The sequence below is a fragment of the Ranitomeya variabilis genome, chromosome 3 (genome assembly GCF_051348905.1).
Source record: "Ranitomeya variabilis isolate aRanVar5 chromosome 3, aRanVar5.hap1, whole genome shotgun sequence".
Classification (NCBI taxonomy): Eukaryota; Metazoa; Chordata; class Amphibia; order Anura; family Dendrobatidae; genus Ranitomeya; species Ranitomeya variabilis.
This window is the reverse complement of record NC_135234.1, coordinates 203,722,294-203,733,806: the sequence shown is the minus strand read 5'-3', so window position 1 is coordinate 203,733,806 and position 11,513 is coordinate 203,722,294. Positions and strand designations below refer to the sequence as shown.

Sequence of the window (11,513 nt, the reverse complement as noted above, 5' to 3'; positions counted from 1 at the left end):
CAAACATCTGGACTTCGTTTTTTAGGACAAAACACACGCCAACTCGGAGGTCCAGGAAGAAGAGACGGGGATCGTCACATGACGCTCAGATCTCAGGTAGGAGTCCAAACTCTGTAGTCAATATCTCTAACTATACCCTTTCTCCTCTAGAACTAAAGGTCTTGAATATGGGTCTATCATTCTGTCCCACCCCAAAATGGGATTCTTTCCAACTGGAGAGGGATTTACAACGGTTCTATAGAAGTATTAGGCTCAAAGTACACTTTGAGGAATCCACTAATCCCCTTAGACCTGTTTCTACACCAGCCCAAACAGAGAGACCCACCATTACTATTGAGCAGCTTGGCTTACGCAATCGCAGCACTTTCATTCCACCTAAATCTAATCACGCGGTTGAGACCTTTGTTAATCTACTTGACAGAGATGTCAAAAAGACACTCCATGAACAGCGATTAGGCTTCCTCCCTGTCCGCCACAATCTTGATCCCCTGGAAAAACAGGCCTTGGACTCACTTAGTGAGAACAAAAATATCATCATTAAACCAGCGGACAAGGGGGGAGCTATCATTGTCATGGATAAGAGCTTCTATGTGGGAGAGGTGAGAAGACAGCTCTCTGACACAACTACGTATAAAATATTACAGACCGATCCAACCTATTCCATACAACGAAAAATCAAGGGGGTGTTGGATAAACACTTACTATTGAATACTATTGACAATAAAACCAAAGCATACCTTACCAATAACCATCCGGTGACTCCTGTAATCTACATTTTACCTAAGATTCATAAGAATCTCCAGAATCCCCCCGGTCGCCCTATAGTGGCTTCAACTGATTCAATATTAAATCCTTTGTCCATGTTTTTGGAAAAACTACTCACACCTTATACCAAACTTACAAAATCGTTCATATTAGATACTGGAGATTTCCTTAAAAAAATACGTAATATTAACAATATCCCATGCGCTAGCATCCTATGCACCTTTGACGTAAATAGTTTGTATACGTCAATCACTCATGATAAGGGGATTGAGGCAGTATCTCTGACACTCAATGAGGCCAACGTGGACAAAGGTTCCCAGGAACTATGTACAGACTTATTAAACCTAGTACTTAGAGAGAATTTCTTTCTATTTGAGGATGATTTTTTCGTGCAGATATGTGGTACTGCCATGGGGTCAAATGTGGCCCCAGCTTATGCTAATCTGTACATGGACCGGTTCGAAAAAGAACACGTATACCCAGACCCCGCCTTTCAGAAGCACGCACGTACCTGGTATAGGTACATTGATGATATTTTTTGTATATGGCAAGGAGACCTAACAAGTCTCCTTGAATTCTATGCTACCATCAATGCTGTTAGGTCAGAGCTGTCTTTTACACTGATACACCACAGTAACGAGGTAACATTTCTAGACACTAAGGTACTCAAGGATGTCAACGGCTATCTTAGCACGGATATTTACACAAAACCGACTGATTGTAACAGCCTTTTGCTATACAACAGCTGTCATCCTAAGTCGATCAAAAACAGCCTTCCCAGATCACAATTTAAAAGGGTCACCAGAATTGTTTCAGACCCCCCAACTAGAGAGACCAGAATTTGGGAAATGACACAAAAATTTGAAGCCCGCAATTACCCATCCAACCTTCTCCAGATGGAATCAGCTCGAGCCACTAGTGACCCAGATAATGGGGCGGTTAGCGTACAAAAAAACCCAAGACTCCCTTTTGTACATAACCACCATCCTACTATGCACAAAATACACAATCTCATTCGAGGACATTGGCCCCTCCTCATTAAGGCCTATCCCAATATATCTATCTTTAGGGATCCTCCATTAATGTGTACCAGACGACCCAGGAACATACGGGACAAGGTGGTAAGAGCTGATCTAGGGTCACATAAACCACCACTTACCAGAACCCTGACTGATCAAAGAAGAACGGGCACCTTTCCCTGCTTGAGTTGTATGAGTTGCTCAAACATCATTAAAGGCAACGAAGTAATCCATCCACGGACTGGGAAATCATATCCCATTAAGGATTATTACACCTGCGCAACAAGCTTTGTGGTGTACATTATAAAATGCCCGTGTGGGTTGTTATATGTGGGGGAGACCACCCAGGCGATTAGGGATCGAATATCCAGCCATAAATCTACCATCAGACGTGAGAAGTTATGGCTACCTTTACCTGCACATTTTAAGGAAGCGAGACACAATATCGCCCAACTCAGGTTTCAGATAGTTGAAAAAGTACCCCGCCCGAGAAGGGGTGGCAATCACATCCAACTCTTAAAGCAAAGGGAAACATTTTGGATTTATACCCTAGATACCCTTCACCCAAGGGGGCTAAATCGTGAGATTGACTGGCTAACATAAACAACCTTATCTATTTTTCCTAGACGAGTTGAGCCACTGCACTGATAGCTTCGACAGCGTGCACTTTCGAGATGGTAAGATTCATACACCCTGGGTTCCTTGACTTACATCCCATTAATTTTTTAATTTTTTATTATTATTATTTTTTTTTATTATTTTTTCATTCAATTTTTTCAGATATATTTTTTTCAAATTTATTTCTTCATTTTCCCTTTATACCCCATTTTTATCTCATAGAAATCTTCTTTTCATTTTAGTCTCCCTCATTCATTTTCCCTTAGTTCCGCTTTTATTTCATTTATTTTCCTTTATTTCTTATTTCCTTTTTCAGTTTGGACTCCTACCATGTATTTATAAATGTATGTATATTCACTATGTATCTGCAGAGTTTTTTCTTTGAATCAGCATCTTATACAGTAGTGGGACATACTCGGCCTGTCCAGCGCCTCCCTTTTAGTAACGCTGGAGCATCCCCTTTCTTATCTGCTTTGTGCAGTATCGGCACTCTGTAGCGTACATAACACTGCTACGTCACACATTCATTCTATCTCCGTGACAGTCCAACCCACAATACGCATTGCGCATGCGCGAGCGCCATCTTGCAGCTCCTGCTACAATATGGATACAGGTTTTTCCCTCTGCCTTGTGAACAAGCGCACACTGGCCTTTTGTGCACTGCGCAGGCGTCGGATATGTCGGGCTCCTCACCTCCCAGGATCCGATACCAATAGCGCATGCGTGGGCGTCCCACATCACATCCGGTCAGCTGACCGGCCGGGGATTTATAGAGTACTGCCAGACTGAACATGGCAGCCATTCCTCAGCAACGACACTGTCTGTGTCTGCATCCTCCACCTGGCCACCTATGCTGCCTCCCAGCCACGAACGCCACCAGCGGACTGCGGATGTGAGACTTCACTTACCAGATAAGTTAATTAAGACATCCATTAAACCCCAACCTTACATCTTTTTCTCTTACATCTTTTTCTCTTATAGCAAAATATCCGTGCACCACAGCTCTCACTGACTCTAGAGCAGGGGATCCGTATAATTGGGCCAGGACTGGGTCTGCATACTGGCAGGTAGCGCACATAACATACAATTACCTTATAAGCCTATCTGACTACTCATTTACCCCGTGTATGTCTATTCCCACAGCTATACTTATGTACACGATCCGTCTATTCGGGGCATCTGATGTACTATAGAACATACAACATTAAAATCACATTGGCAAGTATACTATAGTTCTCTGTTCTGACCTTTTATGAACTGAACCTACAGATTCATCTCACTATATGTCTGTATATCCCCATAGCCATACCTATACAGGTGCCGCATACTACAACGACCAGCCTGGTACAATTGTTACAACACAGGCACTCAATTGGCAAGTATACTCATTATGAACCTAGCGGATATCGTATTCCTGTCGGTTTTACAGCAATGGGTGCACGCAAGCCCCATTCTTACATTATACGGCCACGTTTATGAGTAGCAGCAAAAGTATAGATCTGCAAGTACGTTTCAGCCTTTTTATACCATGGCCACTACTGACTATATTCCATCATTCTTTATAGGATTACCTTATTCCTCTATCTTTGGCTGATACCCTTAGTAAACACTCTAATACGGCAGTATACAAGGAACCTTTCACCAGGGTATGTTACATTATGTTACATTATGTTTATCATCTCCTTACTCTCCAGCTCCAATGCACGCCATATCTACCTCCAGTTCTCCTTGTTGTTCTATTTTTCGTCCATTTCACCATACATGGTAGATATACTAGTTTTGGCATCATATGAATCACTCTGACTATGGTGATTTTGACATGTATTCTAGAATTGTATATATGTAGATATGTTGTGTATATTGCTATTTATTACTTTTTGTATATAGTTATTCATTACTTTCTATATGATTTATTTTTAGCGATGATGTGATCAAGGCCACGAGCTGGCCGAAACGTCTTTACGCCTATCGCTTCTTCAGTTCACCTTACTGCAACAATTATTTCAATAAACTTGTTCACCTGCATCAAGCATATTCCATAGTACGTGTGCAGTGATTATATATTTGGATGGTTGATGGGACTATTGGTTCCGTTCACTTGCACCGTCATATCCTCAACAGTCGAGTGCTAGCCTTTCGTACCTTCTACATCTCTAGTGAGTAGTGACTTTCAGATCACCCAGCAAACAAATGATCCGGCAGGTTACAAACTGCTGGAGACTGTCCAGAGCAGTGCTGACAAAAGGTAAAGACGGTGGTTGGTAAGTATGAGACTAGGTGCAGGGAATTTAGTTAGTAGCATCACTTCAGTCCTGTGAAGAAAACACATGCTGAAATGCTGAAATCTACCTTTGGGTCATCAGTCAGCCAACACATTTTAAAAATGGTTTTCTGCATTCATTACAACATATTTGGTCATATTTGAAATAATGATGTTGGCTGTAACTATGTGGTACTGTGCAACTAGCAAACCATAAGTGGCAATTAGTATGTGTAGCAGTTCAACATAAATAATACACATTATGCTTTTATGTTCCATTTCATAGCCTTTTATTGAAGCCATAAAAATAAAATAAGGAAAAAAGCAGCAATGCCACTTTAATCTCTATTCATGAGCTAAGGAGACTGTTTTGGCAAGCAAACTAAATATTTTGTGGATTTATGATGCACCTAATATGCAGAGCGCTTCTTGAAGAAGATCCTTTTGTTGGCCTATGAAGACTTTCATCTACATTATTAAATTATAGCATTTTGTTACCAGAAAGATTTGTATTTGTAATTAGAACTGCTGTCTGAATCATAAAGCTTAGCTACTATAAATTATGCATAGCGATGAGTGAATACATTCGACACTATTTGTTACTTGCACGCATAGCACACTATTCGCTAATCGGCAAGTAATTAGGTATTCACCTCGGTAAATTAGAGAGACCCCAAGCATATTTGGCGCTTTATTTGCAGCCAATGAGCATGCTGGGCTGGTTTGCCAATCACAGTATTGCTGGCGCTATCTCTGGTGAGGCATTATTGTGTATGGTTGACCTTATGGCATCATAGAAGATATTTAAAGGCTGCCGGTAACATCTTGGGCACTTTGTAGCCAGAAACAGCATAGGGAGAGCGTAGTGTGAGCGTACAGAGAGTGATTGGATAGTATAGGGAGCATTATTCATTTCAAAAAGCTCTTTTAAGAGCTGAAGATTATGAAGATTAGTTCTTTGCTATGTGGGGATAGCGTAGTGAGAGATTTAATAGGAGGGAGTGTAAAATGCAGGCACCTGGGTGTTCTCATCATTGCAAGTACATTCTGCAGATCTCTGCTATTTTCCTTTGTGTAGTATAGTTTAGTATTATGAACAGACTCTGGGATTAGGGTGAAATCAGGAGGGTTTCATCCACTACCAAGATACAGTATATAAATCCGCTATTTTTAGAGGCAAATAATATTAGGTAGTACCAGCATACAGTGGGGCAAAAAAGTATTTAGTCAGTCAGCAATAGTGCAAGTTCCACCACTTAAAAAGATGAGAGGCGTCTGTAATTTACATCATAGGTAGACCTCAACTATGGGAGACAAACTGAGAAAAAAAAAAAAAGAAAATCACATTGTCTGTTTTTTTATCATTTTATTTGCATATTCTGGTGGAAAATAAGTATTTGGTCAGAAACAAACAATCAAGATTTCTGGCTCTCACAGACCTGTAACTTCTTCTTTAAGAGTCTCCTGAGTCTCCTCTTTCCTCCACTCATTACCTGTAGTAATGGCACCTGTTTAAACTTGTTATCAGTATAAAAAGACACCTGTGCACACCCTCAAACAGTCTGACTCCAAACTCCACTATGGTGAAGACCAAAGAGCTGTCAAAGGACACCAGAACCAAAATTGTAGCCCTGCACCAGGCTGGGAAGACTGAATCTGCAATAGCCAACCAGCTTGGAGTGAAGAAATCAACAGTGGGAGCAATAATTAGAAAATGGAAGACATTCAAGACCACTGATAATCTCCCTCGATCTTGGGCTCCACGCAAAATCCCACCCCTTGGGGTCAGAATGATCACAAGAACGGTGAGCAAAAATCCCAGAACCACGCGGGGGGACCTAGTGAATGAACTGCAGAGAGCTGGGACCAATGTAACAAGGCCTACCATAAGTCACACACTACGCCACCATGGACTCAGATCCTGCAGTGCCAGACGTGTCCCACTGCTTAAGCCAGTACATGTCCGGGCCCGTCTGAAGTTTGCTAGAGAGCATTTGGATGATCCAGAGGAGTTTTGGGAGAATGTCCTATGGTCTGATGAAACCAAACTGGAACTGTTTGGTAGAAACACAACTTGTCGTGTTTGGAGGAAAAAGAATACTGAGTTGCATCCATCAAACACCATGCCTACTGTAAAGCATGGTGGTGGAAACATCATGCTTTGGGGCTGTTTCTCTGCAAAGGGGCCAGGACGACTGATCCGGGTACATGAAAGAATGAATGGGGCCATGTATCGTGAGATTTTGAGTGCAAACCTCCTTCCATCAGCAAGGGCATTGAAGATGACACGTGGCTGGGTCTTTCAACATGACAATGATCCAAAGCACACCACCAGGGCAACGAAGGAGTGGCTTTGTAAGAAGCATTTCAAGGTCCTGGAGTGGCCTAGCCAGTCTCCAGATCTCAACCCTATAGAAAACCTTTGGAGGGAGTTGAAAGTCCGTGTTGCCAAGCGAAAAGCCAAAAACATCACTGCTCTAGAGGAGATCTGCATGGAGGAATGGGCCAACATACCAACAACAGTGTGTGGCAACCTTGTGAAGACTTACAGAAAACGTTTGACCTCTGTCATTGCCAACAAAGGATATATTACAAAGTATTGAGATGAAATTTTGTTTCTGACCAAATACTTATTTTCCACCAGAATATGCAAATAAAATGATAAAAAAACAGACAATGTGATTTTCTGTATTTTTTTTTCTCAGTTTGTCTCCCATAGTTGAGGTCTACCTATGATGTAAATTACAGACGCCTCTCATCTTTTTAAGTGGTGGAACTTGCACTATTGCTGACTGACTAAATACTGTTTTGCCCCACTGTATGCAAAACCATTTTTTGGAGCTACATAATATTCCTGTGTAGCAGCCTATAAATTGTATTTTTACGGCAAAATAATGGCATCCATTTTAAAAGCTAATTGCTAAATAACATACCTCGTCTATTGCTTAAATGCCTAATCATTCTCTTGCAGTTGTGGAACTGGCGCAAAACCTGTTGCTGTTGTAGTTTGTCAGCAAGGCAATATAAAAAAAGTAATTTTCTATTGGTTTAATAAATAGTCTATTTTTATCTAGCAGTTGTGCGACTGACGCAATCCGGGCAGAGATAATTAAACGTGACAATTTAGCAGAAGCAATAATTTTCATTACTCCACTGTTGCAGTGTGTCAGCAGTAGTGTTGAGCGATACCGTCCGATACTTGAAAGTATCGGTATCGGAAAGTATCGGCCGATACCGGCAAAGTATCGGATCTAATCCGATACCGATACCCGATACCAATACAAGTCAATGGGACTCATGTATCGGATGGTATTCCTGATGGTTCCCAGGGTTTGAAGGAGAGGAAACTCTCCTTCAGGCCCTGGGAACCATATTAATGTGTAAAATAAAGAATTAAAATAAAAAATATTGCTATACTCACCTCTCCGACGCAGCCTGCACCTTACCGAGGGAACCGGCAGCGTTCTTTGCTTAAAATTTGCGCTTTAACTTCCTTACTTGAAGTCCCGGCTTGTGATTGGTCGCGCGCCGCCCATGTGACCGCGACGCGACCAATCACAGCAAGCCGTGACGTAATTTTAGGTCCTTCAGGATTTTAAAATTACGTTCCGGTGTTGTGATTGGTTGCGTCGCGGTCACATGGGCGACGCGACCAATCACAAGCCGTGACGTCACGGGAGGCAGGAGACGCGCTCATTTTAAAATGCGCACATGTCCTGCCTCCCGTGACGTCACGGCTTGTGATTGGTCGCGTCGCCCATGTGACCGCGACGCAACCAATCACAACGCCGGAACGTAATTTTAAAATCCTGAAGGACCTAAAATTACGTCACGGCTTGCTGTGATTGGTCGCGTCGCGGTCACATGGGCGGCGCGCGACCAATCACAAGCCGGGACTTCAAGTAAGGAAGTTAAAGAGCGAATTTTAAGCAAACAACGCTGCCGGTTCCCTCGGTAAGGTGCAGGCTGCGTCGGAGAGGTGAGTATAGCAATATTTTTTATTTTAATTCTTTATTTTACACATTAATGTTGTTTCGATACCGATACCCGATACCACAAAAGTATCGGATCTCGGTATCGGAATTCCGATACAGCAAATATCGGCCGATACCCGATACTTGCGGTATCGGAATGCTCAACACTAGTCAGCAGGCATTCTTAAAAGCCCCCATAATTTTCTATTGGTTTAATAAATAGAGTATCTTTATCTAGCAGTTGTGTGACTGGCGCAAAGCCTGCAGACATATGCAAACGTGACTATGTACCTGTAATTTAAATCAGTCTGCTTTTGCCGTGTATAATAAAGCTGAAATCTGAAAAAAAATAGCCACACATTGCTGGATATTGTGAATTTATAAATAAGACCTTTGTGAGGGTGCATGTGAAAAATAAAGCAAGTATTTTTTTCAAAAGCATAACACATTCAATATGAGAAAGGGTGACGTTAAGAGATGTGGATGTGGTGGTGCCCACCAAGGCCATGTGACAGATTGGAAGGTGAATGTATCTCATTCTAGCATCCTGTCAAAATTTGGTCAGCACCCTACACCACTGATAAACCCAGACAAGTCCAAGAATGTTGTGGGTTGGATGGTAGTCAAAGGATCCATTGTGTTAACAAGCAGCACCACAAAGTCTTCCACATGGTCCAGTCTCAGCAGGCTCAGTAGCCAAGAGACTGGGCCTCTGAATCTTCAATCTAGTCCTCCTTCCTTCCACCATCAAGAGTCCCAGGAGACATATGACTCCAACGCTGGCCACTCTGAAGAACTGTTTACATTCCCTTGTAATTTGTCAGGTCCCTCAATGTGCACCTTTAAAGAAGGTCATGAGGAGGTGGAGTGCATTGATGCCCAAACATTTGAGCACCCATGGCCAGGAGAAAGGCACATTGGACAAGATCAATTCATGTCTCAAGAGGTGGAGGATAATCATGATGCACAGTTGCCATCAGATCTGTGACGATAGTCACTTCTCATGTGAGCCATGAGTCAGCGTGGTCAAGGAGTCAAAGGTCAGAAGCAAAGAGGGTATGTCATAAACAAAAGGAAGAGACAAAAGCATAGTCAGGTAATGTTCCGAAGTACGGGGAGCATAATGAATCAGAGCTGAAGAGGTTAAACAGGCGGATGGTAAGAGCCAAGTTCAATTTCAGGCAACAGATCAAGAATAAAGAACTCAAGGCACAGGAAAGCACAGCACAAACCACACTAGCTGAATGTACATCTGGCAGAGTTTTGGGAGACACAGCTCAGTTAAGAAGCATGGCAATTAACTGGAATAATGAACACATGGAGACAGCTGACGCCTAACACTGTCTCAGATTGGATAGTTGAGCTGTCAATCAACACACTGACAGCTCAGCATGCCCCTGTACCAGATTGAATGGCCAAGCTGTCAATCAAAGTACTGACAGCTTCAGCACACCCCTAAACTAGATTGAATGGCCATGCTGTCAGTAACTACATCCCAGACACACTAGGCGTGGAACCGTGACAGTACCCCCTCTTTTAGGGAGGCCACCAGACCCCCAGGCTTCCCATGAAGGAAAAGGAAAAGAACCTGCTGGCTCCTGGTTCCTGTTTTTCATGATACAAAAGCAGGGAAAAGGAATTCCTTCCATTCTTTTCTCAAGACGGTACTCTAGTGTATTAGCACTGATTTTCCCGGGCTGATGGAAAACTTTAACATTAAGTACAATGTGACTGAGGGAAGACTATTTATTGATTCATTAAAAAAGTCTGAAAGCTTTGCTACTGCACAATGACAGCAAGTTTGTTTCAGTGCCTGTAGGGCATTCTATGCACTTGAAGAAAAGCTGTGAGAATTTACTCTCAAGAAACTTAACTATGAGGTTTAAGGCTAGTCAATATGTGGTGATCTTAAAATTCTCTCTGTGCTCCTTTGGCTGCAAGGAGGAAACACAAATTACCCATGCTTTTTTGTGTGAATAGGAATGCCAGGATAGAACTCATCATTGCAGCCAAGAAAGTTGGCCAACTAGAACACCTTTGCAACCTGGACCCAAGAATATAGTTGGAGAAAGTTTTGTTGATCCAGCTAAAGTTTTCCTGCCACCAATCCACTTTAAGCTTGGATTGATGAAGCAGTTTGTGAAAGCTCTACAGAATAAGAAGAGACGTTTAAGCACCTGGGTACCAAGTTTCATGGCCTGTTTGAAGCAAAACTGAAGGAAGGCATTTTTGTGTGTCCAGATACTTGGAAACTCATGAAGGATGACATGTTCAAAGCAAAAATGAAAGCTGTTGAGAAAAGTGCTTTGGATTCCATTAAAGAAGTTAAAAAAAATCCCAAAAAGAAAAAAGATCCAAAATTTAAGACCATTGTGGATAACATGCTGACATTTTTCAAACCCTTGGGTTGTATGATGAATTTGAAGTTACATTTCTTTCTGGACTACTTTTCTGAAAACCTTGGTGTTGTTAGCAAGAGGAAGGAGATGGAACGACAATACCAAGGTAAATGGACCGTGAACATGATGTGGGACTACTGCTGAATGCTTCACAGAGATCTGCAGGCCTTCTGTAAGAGAAAAAGTATCAAAAGAAGCTTTAAAGAGAAAATTAAAAGGCTCAAGAAGTAATTTACAATTAAGTAACAGAATAAATGATCAATACATTTTTAGATACATTATAATATGGTGTATATTTTTGGCTACAATAAAGATTTCTCTTCATCTCACTTGTGTGTAATTTCATGTACTGTACTTTTTGTGAAAAATATATGATAGTTCTAAATAGAAGTGTTTTTTTTTTTTTTTAATCGGGGCATACGAAAGCATAAGAATCAGTTATTAGATTTGAAAACATTTTCATAAACCCAATTTTTTC

General features: G+C 41.7%; 1 long non-coding RNA gene across 1 annotated transcript; it reads left to right on the top strand.

Annotated features, from left to right (window-relative positions):
* On the top strand, positions 1–3,518 carry LOC143818067 (uncharacterized). The gene is made up of 3 exons (XR_013224292.1): positions 1–96; positions 2,411–2,461; positions 3,384–3,518. It is a non-coding gene; the product is annotated as an uncharacterized LOC143818067 (long non-coding RNA).
* Positions 3,519–11,513: the final 7,995 nt, after the last annotated feature.